The sequence below is a fragment of the Camellia sinensis genome, chromosome 5 (assembly GCF_055761805.1).
Source record: "Camellia sinensis isolate YWXY chromosome 5, ASM5576180v1, whole genome shotgun sequence".
Lineage (NCBI taxonomy): Eukaryota > Viridiplantae > Streptophyta > Magnoliopsida > Ericales > Theaceae > Camellia > Camellia sinensis.
In genome coordinates, this window is record NC_138965.1 from 24,784,036 (window position 1) to 24,797,053 (window position 13,018).

The 13,018-nt window shown below is 37.4% G+C and overlaps 1 long non-coding RNA gene across 1 annotated transcript; it reads right to left on the bottom strand.

Annotated features, from left to right (window-relative positions):
• Positions 1-9,616: 9,616 nt before the first annotated feature.
• On the bottom strand, positions 9,617-12,809 carry LOC114286507 (uncharacterized). Its single transcript, XR_014329256.1, has 2 exons — positions 12,665-12,809; positions 9,617-9,889 (listed from the first exon to the last, which is right to left on the bottom strand). It is a non-coding gene; the product is annotated as an uncharacterized LOC114286507 (long non-coding RNA).
• Between the last annotated feature and the right edge of the window lie 209 nt (positions 12,810-13,018).

Here is a 13,018-nt window from a genome sequence, read left to right on the forward strand (position 1 = left end):
CTCTCTATATTTCCCTCTCTCTCCTCCCTTGTGTGTGTTTCTTGGCCTAAAAGTGTGATTTTACCTTACTTTTGCACTAATACACACACTATTACACCTTGCTCCGAGATTGAGGGACTTTGAGGGTTGATTCTTGAGTTTTTGGGCTGTTTTTTATCAAAAGAAGAGGGCTGCATTGGCTGTTCTTGAGGTGTGCTTCAAGGGTGAGCACTTTGCTTTAATTTTCCCAAACTTGCACTAGTCTTTTACCTATCTTTCTTACTGATTTGGTTTTTGTGCATAACATAAAAAAGGCTTATATTTTCATGCTTAAGAACTTTCATTAAGGGTCTTTTGTGGTTTGAGTTCAAACTCACCCTCTTAGGCCTTATTTGGCCTTTTTGTTGCCTCTTTGGTAAGGCCTTGTTTGCTTAAGTGTTTTGGTCTTCTCACCACTGAAAACCAGTGGATTTTCAGTGGTGAGGAAGGTGGTTTGAAGTCTTGCATAGGGGATGGACACCCCTCTCCCTTCATTGTCTTATTTCCTTGCATTTTGGCTTAAAGGGTAACATGCATGCTTGCTTGGTTTTGGCCCTTTTTCAGAGGTTTTTGGTTGTTTTTAGGTCACATGTAATCTCTGTTTTTGGTCGGATTTGTGCCCTTTTGCATGCTTAACATACTTGCTTTACATTCCTCTATTTGGCCTAGAAATGCACCTTGTGTTTAGGCCATGATTCTTGCATGTGTTGGTTTAGCTCCATGAAGGTGTTGGCATTATTTTGCCATGTTTAAGGTCTGTTGGCCATTTATTTCAGTCATGCTTGCCTTGTTTGGTGTCACCTCTTTGTGTTTTGGCTTGTAAGCTTTGAGCATATTGACCTCTAGCATGCGTAGCTATGACCATCCTCATGATTTGGCATCATTTAAGACCATATTTCAGTCCATAAATCATGTTTATATGTGTGCATGTGTGACCTCTTTCATGCCTTGAGGGTGTGCCCTCTTATGCCTAGAAATGAGCTTCGATGCATACATCTCTTTGGGGCCACTTTAGCTGCCATATTAATGGATTTTGGAGTCCATTTTTGTATGTTAAATTTCTGTTTTGGCTTGTCCAATTCATGCCATGAGTGGTCATGTTGGTGTGAGTGAAGTGCCCCCTTTTGTGCCTTAACCTTAGAACCATTGGCTTGCTTGTTGGCATGAGTATTTGTCCACCCTTTTAGGCACTTTTGGCCACTGTTTTTGGGGTGGATCAAGGTCTGCCCTTTTATGGTTTAAGGCCCTCTTGCATGCTTGTCTTATGTCCATTGCATGATTGCCTCATCAAGTGTTGTATTATGTTGATCCTATTGCTTAGATTGTCCATATTCGCATCGCATTTACATCTTGTATGCCTAGTATTGCATACTTGTCATATTAGTTGCATGGCATTTGGCATGCCTTGAATTTCCAATCTCATGTTGTACCTTTGAGGCATTGTTTGCATAACATGCATTGCATTACTTGGTTTGGGGTGTCAAACCAAGTGTGAGGGTCAAGGAGCATTCATACTATAAGTGATGTAATGCGCCTTGACTCTCGGTCACCGGGGCCCTTGACTTCGGTATGATAGGGTATTGGTCCTTATTTGTGTGATTGCATGCATTTTTACATCAAGTGGCAAGCTTGATCTCTTGGGCTATCATGCACCATTGATGGCTCGAGGATCGAGGGCCATGCTTCCCTGAGTTCAAAACATGATGGGGAACATGACCATGCTCACCTGTGCCTGAAATCCCATGCCATATACTGCCTGTCCTCTGTTGCTGTCAAAACTGTCTTCTGCAGGAAGCTTCTGCCGACCGGCAGAATTCAATGCCGATCGGCCATTTGTGAATGGCCAATAACCCCAACAGCAGCCGACGGAAATTATACAGGGCCGGTGGGAATTTCCTCCAGCTGGTGGTATTCTGCAGCATGCAAGGAACCTGTCCTAGGGCTTTGGCAATTCTCAGAGAGACAGGGCAGCGTAAACAGAGGCGGCAGTGGTATGGTACGGACTTTCCAGGCGAGCCGGGTTTCGAGCATGCGTTATTCGCGCATCCCGAGGCGGAGGCTGTGGCCACCTTTCTCCTTTTTTTGCATTCTTTCTATTAATTAAGTAGTAATTCTGTAATAATTAGTGTATTTGTTATCCGAACTGTAATATTTATTTGGTCCTTTCGGGCGAGGGAAAATCTGTAATAAGTGTGTGTGAGTGGTGTGTATGTCTTCCAACCCCTACTTCTTTCTTCCCTTTTATTTACCTGCTTATGATGGTAGATTAGAGCATGTTTAAATTAGCATACCTTATGCTACGCATGCGGGCATCCATACATTTGTTTCGCATGCACCAGGCTCGGTATATCACGCTAACTGCATTTGTATTTCAATTCCAAATTGAATACGTGCATTAATTGGTTGCATTTTACATGCCATGTTTAGGTTAGCCGAGCCTACTCTAATTGCATCTTGCATGTGTTGCATTAGTCAACTTGACATGAACTAGGATCACGCATGTTTGCTAACTAGTTTATTGTTTTGGCACGGAGTACATTGTAAGTATTTATGCTTTAGCATACCGCATGCGTGTGAGTGTTGCCATGACAGTATGTTTGCCATACGGCTAGATGCTTATGTGTTATAAACTGTTTGAATGCCTGTGGGTGAAGGTTGGATTGTTTGAGTTGGAAAAACTCGTTGAAATCCGTATTTTAGCCTACTTGCGAGTAGCAAAGTCCAAAACATTTTTTTCAAGAACAAACGGATATGCAATGCTTATTTCCAAATTAGGCAATCTAGTCTATACTTATTTGCTGCGCGCATAACATAGTAAATTCTAGGCTAATAAATGGTATAAGAACACATAACATTTTCAAAACTAGATATCACGGTTAGTAGAGGCCGATCTTCGGATCGGGCGAGAGGGGGTGCTCATAGCTGACCTTCCCCAATCGTACCCTAGCTCCCAAGCCGAGGCAACTCTGGTGATGACGGACATGTGGCCTTCGGCACCAAGTCAGGGTTTCCTAAATTCCCCCATAAAAAATATTTAGGTGGCGACTCTGTATCTGGCAAAGCAGTCCATATTTGGCACTTCTTTCCTAAAATCTGTTTTCTTAAAACGATTTCCCAGATTTAGGACTCTTTGGTTCAGATTAAGAACCGTGACACAAATCGAGTCCGAACTGTAGCGAGGGTCCCTCGCGGGCGCGTACTACAGCTGTTTACAACTTTTGAACCGGTTACAAACGGTGAGAAGTTGTTTATGGGAAACTTTACTACCTCATTTGTTGAGGGAAAGGTGGTCCTGAAGTCAACCTCAGGAAATGAGCTAACCTTGAACGAAGTCCTGTATGTTCCGAACATTCGTAAAAATCTTGTCTCAAGGTCGCTTCTCAATAAACATGTTTTCGCATGGTTTTTGAGTCCGAAAAGGTTGTTCTGACGAAACACAAGTGTAAAACTTATGTTGAAGCGAAGTGGACAAGATCCCGTATGAGTTATGGAAAGACATTAAGCTTTCTTATAAATTCTTACGAATGTGGGGGTATCTTGCAATAGTGGTGATTCCTACACCCAAACGGGTTAGGATAGGCCCGAAGTCCGTGAATTGTATATTCATCGGTTATGCACATAATAGTAGTGCATATCGGTTTCTTGTACATAAGTCTAAAATTCCTGACATTCACAGGAATACCATCATGGAGTCAAGGAATGCATGTTTCTTTGAAGACATTTTTCCTTGCCGAACACATGAAGGGGTTCCAAGGTCTTTGGAGCAATGTGATGAGCTTGCTAGTGAGGATGATCATGTTGATGATTCAGGTGATGATCAAATTGAGGTTTTAGATGAGCCCAGAAGGAGTAAAAGGGCTAGGATATCCAAGTCTTTTGATCCAGACTTCTTGATTTATATGGTTGAGAACGAACCTCAAACTTTCCACGAAGTTATGACTTCTTCTGAGAGTCCTTGATGGAAAGAAGCGAACAAAAGTGAGATTGACTCCATCTTACAGAACCAAACCTGGGAGTTGGTAGATTTACCTCCAGGTTGTAAGCTTTTAGGCTGCAAATGAATTTTTAAAAGAAAGATGAAGGCCGATGGGTCTTTTGACAAGTATAAGGCGAGGCTCGTTATCAAAGGGTACAGACAACAAGAAGGCCTGGATTACTTTGATACATACTCACCTGTAACTAGGATAACATCCATTCGCATGGTGATTGCGTTAGCAGCTTTGCGCAATCTAGAAATACACTAGATGGATGTGAAGACAACTTTCTTAAATGGGGATTTGAATGAAGAAATCTACAAGGAGCAACCTGAAGGGTTTTCAGCTCCAGGACAAAGCAAGAAAGTCTGTAAACTTGTCAAATCTTTGTATGGTTTGAACCAAGCGCCTAAACAATGGCATGAGAAGTTTGACAATGTAATGTTGTCAAATGGGTTTAGAATCAACGAATGTGACAAGTGTATTTATGTCAAAGACACTGACAGAGGTTATGTCATTTTGTGTCTATATGTTGATGATATGCTCATTATAGGTAGTAACGATGAAATGATCAAAATTACCAAAAAGTTGTTAAACTCTAAGTTTGACATGAAGGATATGGGCATTACAAATGTTATTCTGGGAATTAAGATTACCAGAATCTCTGGCGGAATTGTACTTTCTCAGTCTCATTATATTGATAAGATACTTGAGAAGTTTAGTGGATCAGATACGAGTGTGTCATCGACACCTGTAGACTTATGTCTACATTTTACCTAGAATAATAATGAAAGTGTCTCACAGTTAGAATATTCTCGGGTAATTGGAAGTTTAATGTATCTGATGAGTTGCACTAGGCCGGATATAGCTTACTCGGTTAGCAGGCTTAGTAGATACACAAGTAATCCCAATGCTTCTCATTGGAAGGGCATTGTGCGGGTGTTAAAGTATTTACGCTACACTCGGGATTATGGGCTGCATTATACTCGATATCCAACGGTGCTTGAAGGATATAGTGACGCGAATTGGATATCAGATATTAAGGACTCAAAGTCCACTAGTGGATATATGTTCACTCTTGGTGGGGCAGCCGTGTCTTGGAAATCTTCCAAGTAAACGTGTTTATCTAGATCAACGATGGAATCAGAGTTTATTGCTTTGGATAAAGTAACGGAAGAACCAGAATGGCTTCGCCATTTTATTGAAGATATTCCACGTTGGTCTAAACCTGTGCCAGCTATTTGTATTCATTGTGATTGTCAATCTGCAATTGGTAGGGCACAGAGTAATATGTATAATGGAAAGTCTAGACAGATCCGTCGTAGACATAATTTCATACGATAACTACTCTCGAATGGAGTTGTCTCTTTAGACTATGTAAAGTCTAAGGACAACATTGCGGATTCGCTAACCAAAGGGTTAAGTCAAGTGTTAGTCGAAACGTCGTCAAAAGGAATGGGGTTGAGGCCTTTGGAAGTTACCGGAATGAAAACCCAACCTAGTTGACTGGAGATTTCAAGATCTAGGTTCAATGGGACAACCTAATTGCGTGTAACGGTGGTATGTCACTGAGGAGGTTAAACCTCCAGCCATTCCTTCTATCAGTGATACTTGCAAGTGTAGAGGTTAAGCTGAGCTTTTAATGACTCTAGTTTGTTAAGCTGTTGAGCTGAGTATTGCAGGATACTCAAGTAGAGTCACCTATGTGAGTGTGAAGTGGGGCCGCTTCTAGAAGAATTGGGCAGGCCAAGATTATTTGAAACCACTCGCTAAACCAGGCTAGTGTCGAGGGCCACACAGGGCACACCAGTGAGAACAGAATGATGGTAGGAGTAATTCCCGTGTGAGATCTATTGTCTCAGTTTACATAAACGGCAGAGCAGTTCAAGATGTCTTATTCACTGATCAGCCAGTAAACTCAATAGGTTTTCACTGGGAGAGGTTCAAAGCCAAAAGCTACCTTCTCTGATGTTGAGGTTAGTTCGTTGTACTCTCTCTTCAAGTCATTATTGCTGAACGATGTCCGTTTGTTGAGTCTTTCGGTCAATTTTTATTCATGTGAGGGATTGTTGGAAAAAATGATTTTTGGTGACTTTAATTTAATATTAAAGTGGGTCACAACCTTTTATTGAGTTAGGTCCAAGTGAGCCAAAAACCATTGGGTTTTGAATAAGAAATTGCCAAGAAATTGCCTCATGATGTTAGATTCATGAATAGGATTTTAAAGAGTATTTAAATCTTTTTTCTTGGCTAAAGGGTGTGAATCCTTTGGGCATCCAAACTTTCATATTTTTGGAAAGGGGCTATGGATGCTTGGTGTTTTAATGACCAGCCTTAAAGGCTGGAGGCTCTTCTTCTCTCCCCTTTACATGTATAAATTGAGACCCTCCTATCTAGTTTCAATATAGAAATTTTTTGCTTCCATTTTACAAGTCAGTTTGCCAGAAAGTTCCTACATTGAGAGAGTGCTGCCACTGTTCTTGTTCGCTAAGCTAGACATAAAGTGTTTCTGCCGTAGCTGGTTTTGACCGTCATATCCTGGGAGACAGATGCCGGGTTTCCTCAAGCACTCGACCCGTGAGGCGGCGAAATCTGTTTTAAGGAAACTGCTTCCATGCAGGCTTCGGTTTCGTCTCTTTACCCTTTTATTGTTTTGTGTATTTCTGTTGAAATTTAATTGTAATTATCAGCATATGTTCTTGGTATATAATTTGATTTCTTCATAAATCTATTTATTTAATTTCACAATTTGAACAACATTATTATTATTTATTGTTGAGTTTCAATATTATTGACTAAAACCTTAATTCAAAATAAGAAATTAAATCCCTAAAAATAAAAAAAAAATTAAATATTACTAAGATCCTTATTAAATTACAAATAAAATATTAAAAACATGAATAAATTTATAAAATTGTAAAAATATCTCCATGAGCATCCATAAACACAAAAAAAGATATTTCTCATATCACTCTAAATACACCTTAATTATCATGCGATGCCCCAAGTTTTTTTCAAACAATTTGAGTGTATTTAATTTGTAATTTCTGTCTCCTTTAGTTGTCTTCGTCACTGTTGAGTCTTTGACCTTCCAGTATCACATTTTGCAGTCTAAACTTCTGGGAGTTTGTATTCTTCGCTCGAGTGAAGATTTCGTCGTTCAGGAAGAAATTTTGGGAGTTTGAATAGTTTACTCGAGTGCATATTTGGTCTCTCAAGCGGTTTGTCCGCAGTCAATTCCGAAAAATGTGTCTAATCACTTAAAAATGGAGCCCTTACACACCTTTACTTCAATTTTCACTTCACACACACACACACACACACACACTCTCTCTCTCTCTCTCTCTCTCTCTACAATTACCCTTACTCTTTTGTCTCTCATCTCTCTCTAGAAAACCTATCCACCCATCTCATTAAATTCTTGATCTAGCCAAATCCATTGAGCTTTTGACCCTAGTGTTTTCTTTAATCTTGGGGAGCTCCTCAAGAGCAACATTGTGTGCGGTGGAGATCAGGTTTTGATGCAGTTGATTTTGGGACTTTTTTCTTATCTTCATTCCAAATCTTGAGGTAGGGAGTTCTTTGAGTTATATATATATGATTTTAGCATGTCTAGTTCTTCGTTTTATGATTTTAGAAGTATGGCATGGATTTTTGTAGTGTGGGTAAAGTGTTGAAGAAAATAACTTTTTTTGTGAGGATGTTCAAATTAGAAATGGTTTATGAACTCATGAAACTCTTGAAAGCATCTTGTGAAGAGAATCTACACACACACAACAACAACAACAACAACAACAACAACAAAAAATAGCCTTTTGGGTCAAATCCTAGTTTTTAAGAAATTTTGGGTCAAATCCTAGTTTTTAAGAAATTTGGAAAAAAAAGTGAATTTTATGAAATATTCATGGAATTGTCGCTAAATTTCTCAAGAAATCAATAGAACTTTCTTTATATTGATTGTTTAATTGAGATATCCATGAGATGAATAATTCTTGTTGTTGAAAAATGTTATTGGCCTCGAAATGGTGTGCGTTGAGACATGAACAGAATAGTGATTGTGAACATGAAAAGGTACAAATGTCACATGAATTTATATTTTGTCATGGTTTTGAGAATCATTGAACAATGGAAATTTACTTTGAATAAGTGTTGAGATTTATGGAGATATTATACAAATGAGATACCTATATGTAATCATCTCTCATTTCATTCATTTGCATCATTTTGAATATTGTTCAATTATAGCTATGGCTTGGAAATAAATTCATTGTTTTTAAAAAAAACAACTGTTGTTATTGAAACGTTTGGGGTAAATATATTTGGTAAGTCCGGATAAGGGGTGTAATTGGTATTGTTTAAGTTGGCCTGAGTGTCTAGGGTGAAAGACTGAAGACATGCGCGGAGGAGGTACTACGTGCCTTCTGGTTAGGAGCTAGTAAAGTGGGGATTTGGTAGTGCTTGTTATGCCTACTTGTAGACACCAGCTTAGGAATTACCTAAGTCGTATTTACCACAACTTTGTCATTATTTGAATCTCATGGAGAAAGTGAACTTTTGAAAGAAATATAGCATGTATTTCAAAAGAAATCAAGAATTTTGATAGTTGAATATGGCATGGCATTGCAATTATATATACGAGACTGCTTAAACATATATACTTTGTTAAGATATCTCTACTGGGCTTTGTGCTCGCTTCTAGTGGATTTGTGCAAGAAAGGATGTGGTGATCCCGCCTAATTAAAGGTATGAAGTGTATTGAGGGCAAGAGGCTCTCCTTCTCCTCTTTTTTTTTTTTTTTTAGCAAGCCAAAGGGCTTAATGTGTTTAGGGTTTGACAACCTTTTATGTAACCAAACTTAAGCCTTGAAACTTGTAACCTTTGGGCATTTATCTTGTTGTTATTTCTTTTATTTTTATATTGTTATACATGCTATGGATTCATCATTTTAGAAGATTGAATATGTATTGCATGAGAACACTTTTGTATATCTCACTATTGGAAGGAAGTACAAACTAAGAAAATTGATCAGTCAAGGTAGGATCGTTTATTGGATGGAATTATCATGTCTATTTTGTGTCTATTATTGGGGGCATTACAATTCAATAGTTATAAAATATCATGTGGTATTATTTATATGGTACTATCAACCAATAACATAATAAAAAACTTTACTGGTGGGACTAGGTGGTTCCAAGATTTCTTTGTTGGGTATTTATTTTAAAGAAATTCTATAAACAATAATAGGATGAAAATTATTAATAGCCATTATATAAAAAGTGAATTGAAATATATAAAAGACACATCTAAATATGTGAAAGTATCTTAGACTGTGTAAAAAAATCTTATGATTTTAACTCTTTTGACACTAATTTCCTTATTAATAGCTTACTGAACTTGTCATTAGTATGACCAATAAAATTGAATGCAATAAATTATTTTATAAGACTCTTAAAGTGAAATACTAATAAGATTAATGTAAAAATCTATTGGATTAAGGGAACTATTATGGTGTGCATGCTTAAAAAGGGCATTCCGGATGCATCCTACAACAACACATGTAATATAATGTAACACCCCAAATTTCTAGCCCAAATGATAATGCAACAATCATGACTCTCTTAAAGGAAAACCAAATATAAATTCTTATACTTACATTACATAATAATAATAGTTCCTCATGCGATATTATATTGATTCTACAACAAGTAAATAACCAAATAAGCATCTCCAAGGGTTTATAATCTTCCAAGGCTTAAGCCCGGTACACAAAATGATTATTCAAACCCACACATACATAGCCCTTGGCTTACAAATAGAATCACAGCAAATGAGAACTTTAGTGCTCTCAACACACACATTTCTACGCCCTCAATTAGGCGGATTCACCACGTCTTTTCCTGCACAAAAATCCAGTAGGGTGAGCATAAAGCCCAGTAGGAAATCCTTAACAAAGCATATACATTTTATACATGTCTGAAGAGATGAATGCACATGCCATGCCATGCCTTTTTGAAAATAAAACACATCTTCATCTTTTGAAAACTATCATGCTCAATGATGTTATGCAACTTCAATTGTTCAAAAATTATCAATTTAATTAAAGGAGGCGGTAAATACAACTCTAGTAATCTCTAGGTCGGTGTCTGCAAGTAGACTATACGAGTACTATCAATTGTCATTTTCATCGGTATTAACCAGAAGGCTCGACACCTATCTGCGTGACTTTCTGGTCTTTCACCAAGGACACTCAGGCCAACTTAAACAATTTCATCTACACCACCTATTAAGACTTATTACCACCGTATTTACCCTAAAACCATTTCATGAAAACCCATTTCCCAACATTCTTTTCTCAATGCAAATTTCCAAAACTTAACATAGTCCAATGAATTGAAATGCTAATGTATAATTAATAATGCAATACAACATTACTTCCATATTCAATTGTTACACACAATATACCATTGTGATCAAAATTCCCAATCATATTTTCAACACAATTCCACAAGATGAATATATATATATACTTTTATATCCAATTCATTCAAGAGAATAACGTAATTCTCACATTTCGAGCAATCTTAACAATTTAGTCAATTCAAGACTAAATCAATATTTTGACAACAATTTCCAAAATAAACAACATTTCTCATTTTTTTCACAAAATTCGTCATTTATATATAAATAAATAATTTTCAAAACATCCATTAATTTTGGTACACAAAATAAATATGACAATATCTTCCAAGAATTTTCAACATTTTGCAAAGAAAAGACCCAATTTCTAGGTTTTCTCACCAAAACCATTCATCTCCAAAAATATTTAAAAGAACCTCCCCAAAATCATCTTTCTTCAATCAATATGGTTCAAAATCTGCAATTTCTATTTCAAAAGGAAAAGAAATTAAACCCTCTTTCAAAATCACTTATCTTCTTGAAATCGACAATCAATTTCTCAAAGCTAATCAAAGGATAATTTCGAAAATCATCTAAATCTTGCAAAAACATATATATATATATATATATATATATATATATATATATATATATATATATAACTCTAAGAAAATCCCTACCTCAAGTTTTGAAGAAGAAATGAGATGAAATCCCCAAAATCAACGGTATCAAAACTCGATCTTCACTGCACACAACGAAGCTCTTGAGATGATAACCAACTTTGGTGAAGAACATAGGTCTAAATCCTAATGGATTTGGAGAAATCAAAGAAAAAAGATGACTTCTAGAGAGAGAAGCTCCCGATCTGGAATTCTGGAGAGTTTTAGAGAGAGAGAGGACTAAAAAAAGTGATATGAAATATCAGATTCACGAATTGATAGAACATGGTCTGCTCGAGCGAGGAATGCTTCGCTTGAGCGTCAAATACACTAACCTAGTACTTTTGCAGACAGATCAAACTTCTGAAACCAAACATTCTTCGCTCGAGCGCATAAACGGCCACTCAAGCGGACAACAACTTCGAATGTATTTTGCATTTTTGTTTTGGGGGCACTGCCCCTCAACCCCGCTAGGGTGCTGACCTAGGACCTGCCAAGGAGCGCTGCCCCCTGGACCCCCGTGAGCTGACCGGGCAGCTCGACCCCTGCCAGGGCGTTGCCCTTGGACTTGCCAAGGGACACTGCCCCCTGGACCCCCGCGAGCTGACCGGGTAGCTCGACCCCCGACCGGCTTAGTCGAAGTGGCAAAACATGAAAGAAGGATCGAAACCGGTATTGTTACATATAACCACAAAGTTTTGTATCAAACACTACAACATGACGTAAATCATAACTTTTTTCGTCAAAATAATTCATAATTTACTTCAGGATGCAGCTTGCCTCCACTTCGAGATCGGACTAGACTGCGTTGTTCGGCCTGTGGGGGTCCACCACGGGTTCCGTTTTGATAATCTGAATCGTTCAATGTGTAGAACTCGTCGAGTACTATATGTTTGAAAAAAATCACGTTGATTGGATATCGATAGTTATGTAATCAAATCAGTTTTGTAAAAAAAAAAATAAACGGTGAACAAATTAACGGTTGACAAAAAAATGATCCAATGAGATAACTATCGATATTTGATCAACGTGATTTCTTACAGGTATATAGTACTCGACAAGTTCTACACATTGAACGGTTTGGATTATCAAAACGAAATCCGTGGTAGACTCCTATGAGCCGAACAACACCATTCAATCCAATCTCAGACCGGAAGCAAGCTGCTCCCTTTACTTTATTGGTGCATATCATAGTTCGTTCATTCTTAACTATATCACAATTGACATAACACATCACAAACATTAGTACAACAGCCACTTGATGGGACAATATGAACCCACCTCCTTCAAGGTAGCTGATAGATAAGGGACTATAAATCCAATTAATATCATTTGTCATTGCGAGGGGTCTAACGAGGATAAAATGTGCTCAAGCTTACCACTACATGCATAGAGGCTGTTTTAACCCGTGACATAATATCGTTGTAGATGGAACACTTTAGGTTATATTTGGATTTTGAATTTATTGATGTAAAGGAATAGGAAAAGAAAATGCAATGTGTCCACACTTAATTTTTTTTTTTTTAAATAGTTTTTGGTTCGGTTATTTTATTTTATTTTCTTTGACAAATTTAAGATCTAAGCATAGCCTTAAAATTTAAAAGAAGAAATTTTTACCTCAACTTTTGCATTGACAAGCCTCTTCTGTTTTGACTACTCTTCTTGTATGGCATGTATGATCTAACGATCAATCAAAAGTCTAAATTAAAACAACTAAAATAGTAAGCAAGCTTATAGTATAAATGAATATGTATAAGTAATTCTATTCTATTCTTTTTTTGTTTTCTTTCTCTGACAATTTCAAGATCTAAATGTAACCTTTAAAAAGAAGCATTTGTACCTGAACTTTTGCGTTAGCAACCGTCGTAGGCCTCGTCTTCTTTAACCATTCTTCTTGTAGAACATCCATGATCTAATGATCAATCAAAAGTCAAAATTAGAACAACTAAACATATTATGAGAGACTGTAGT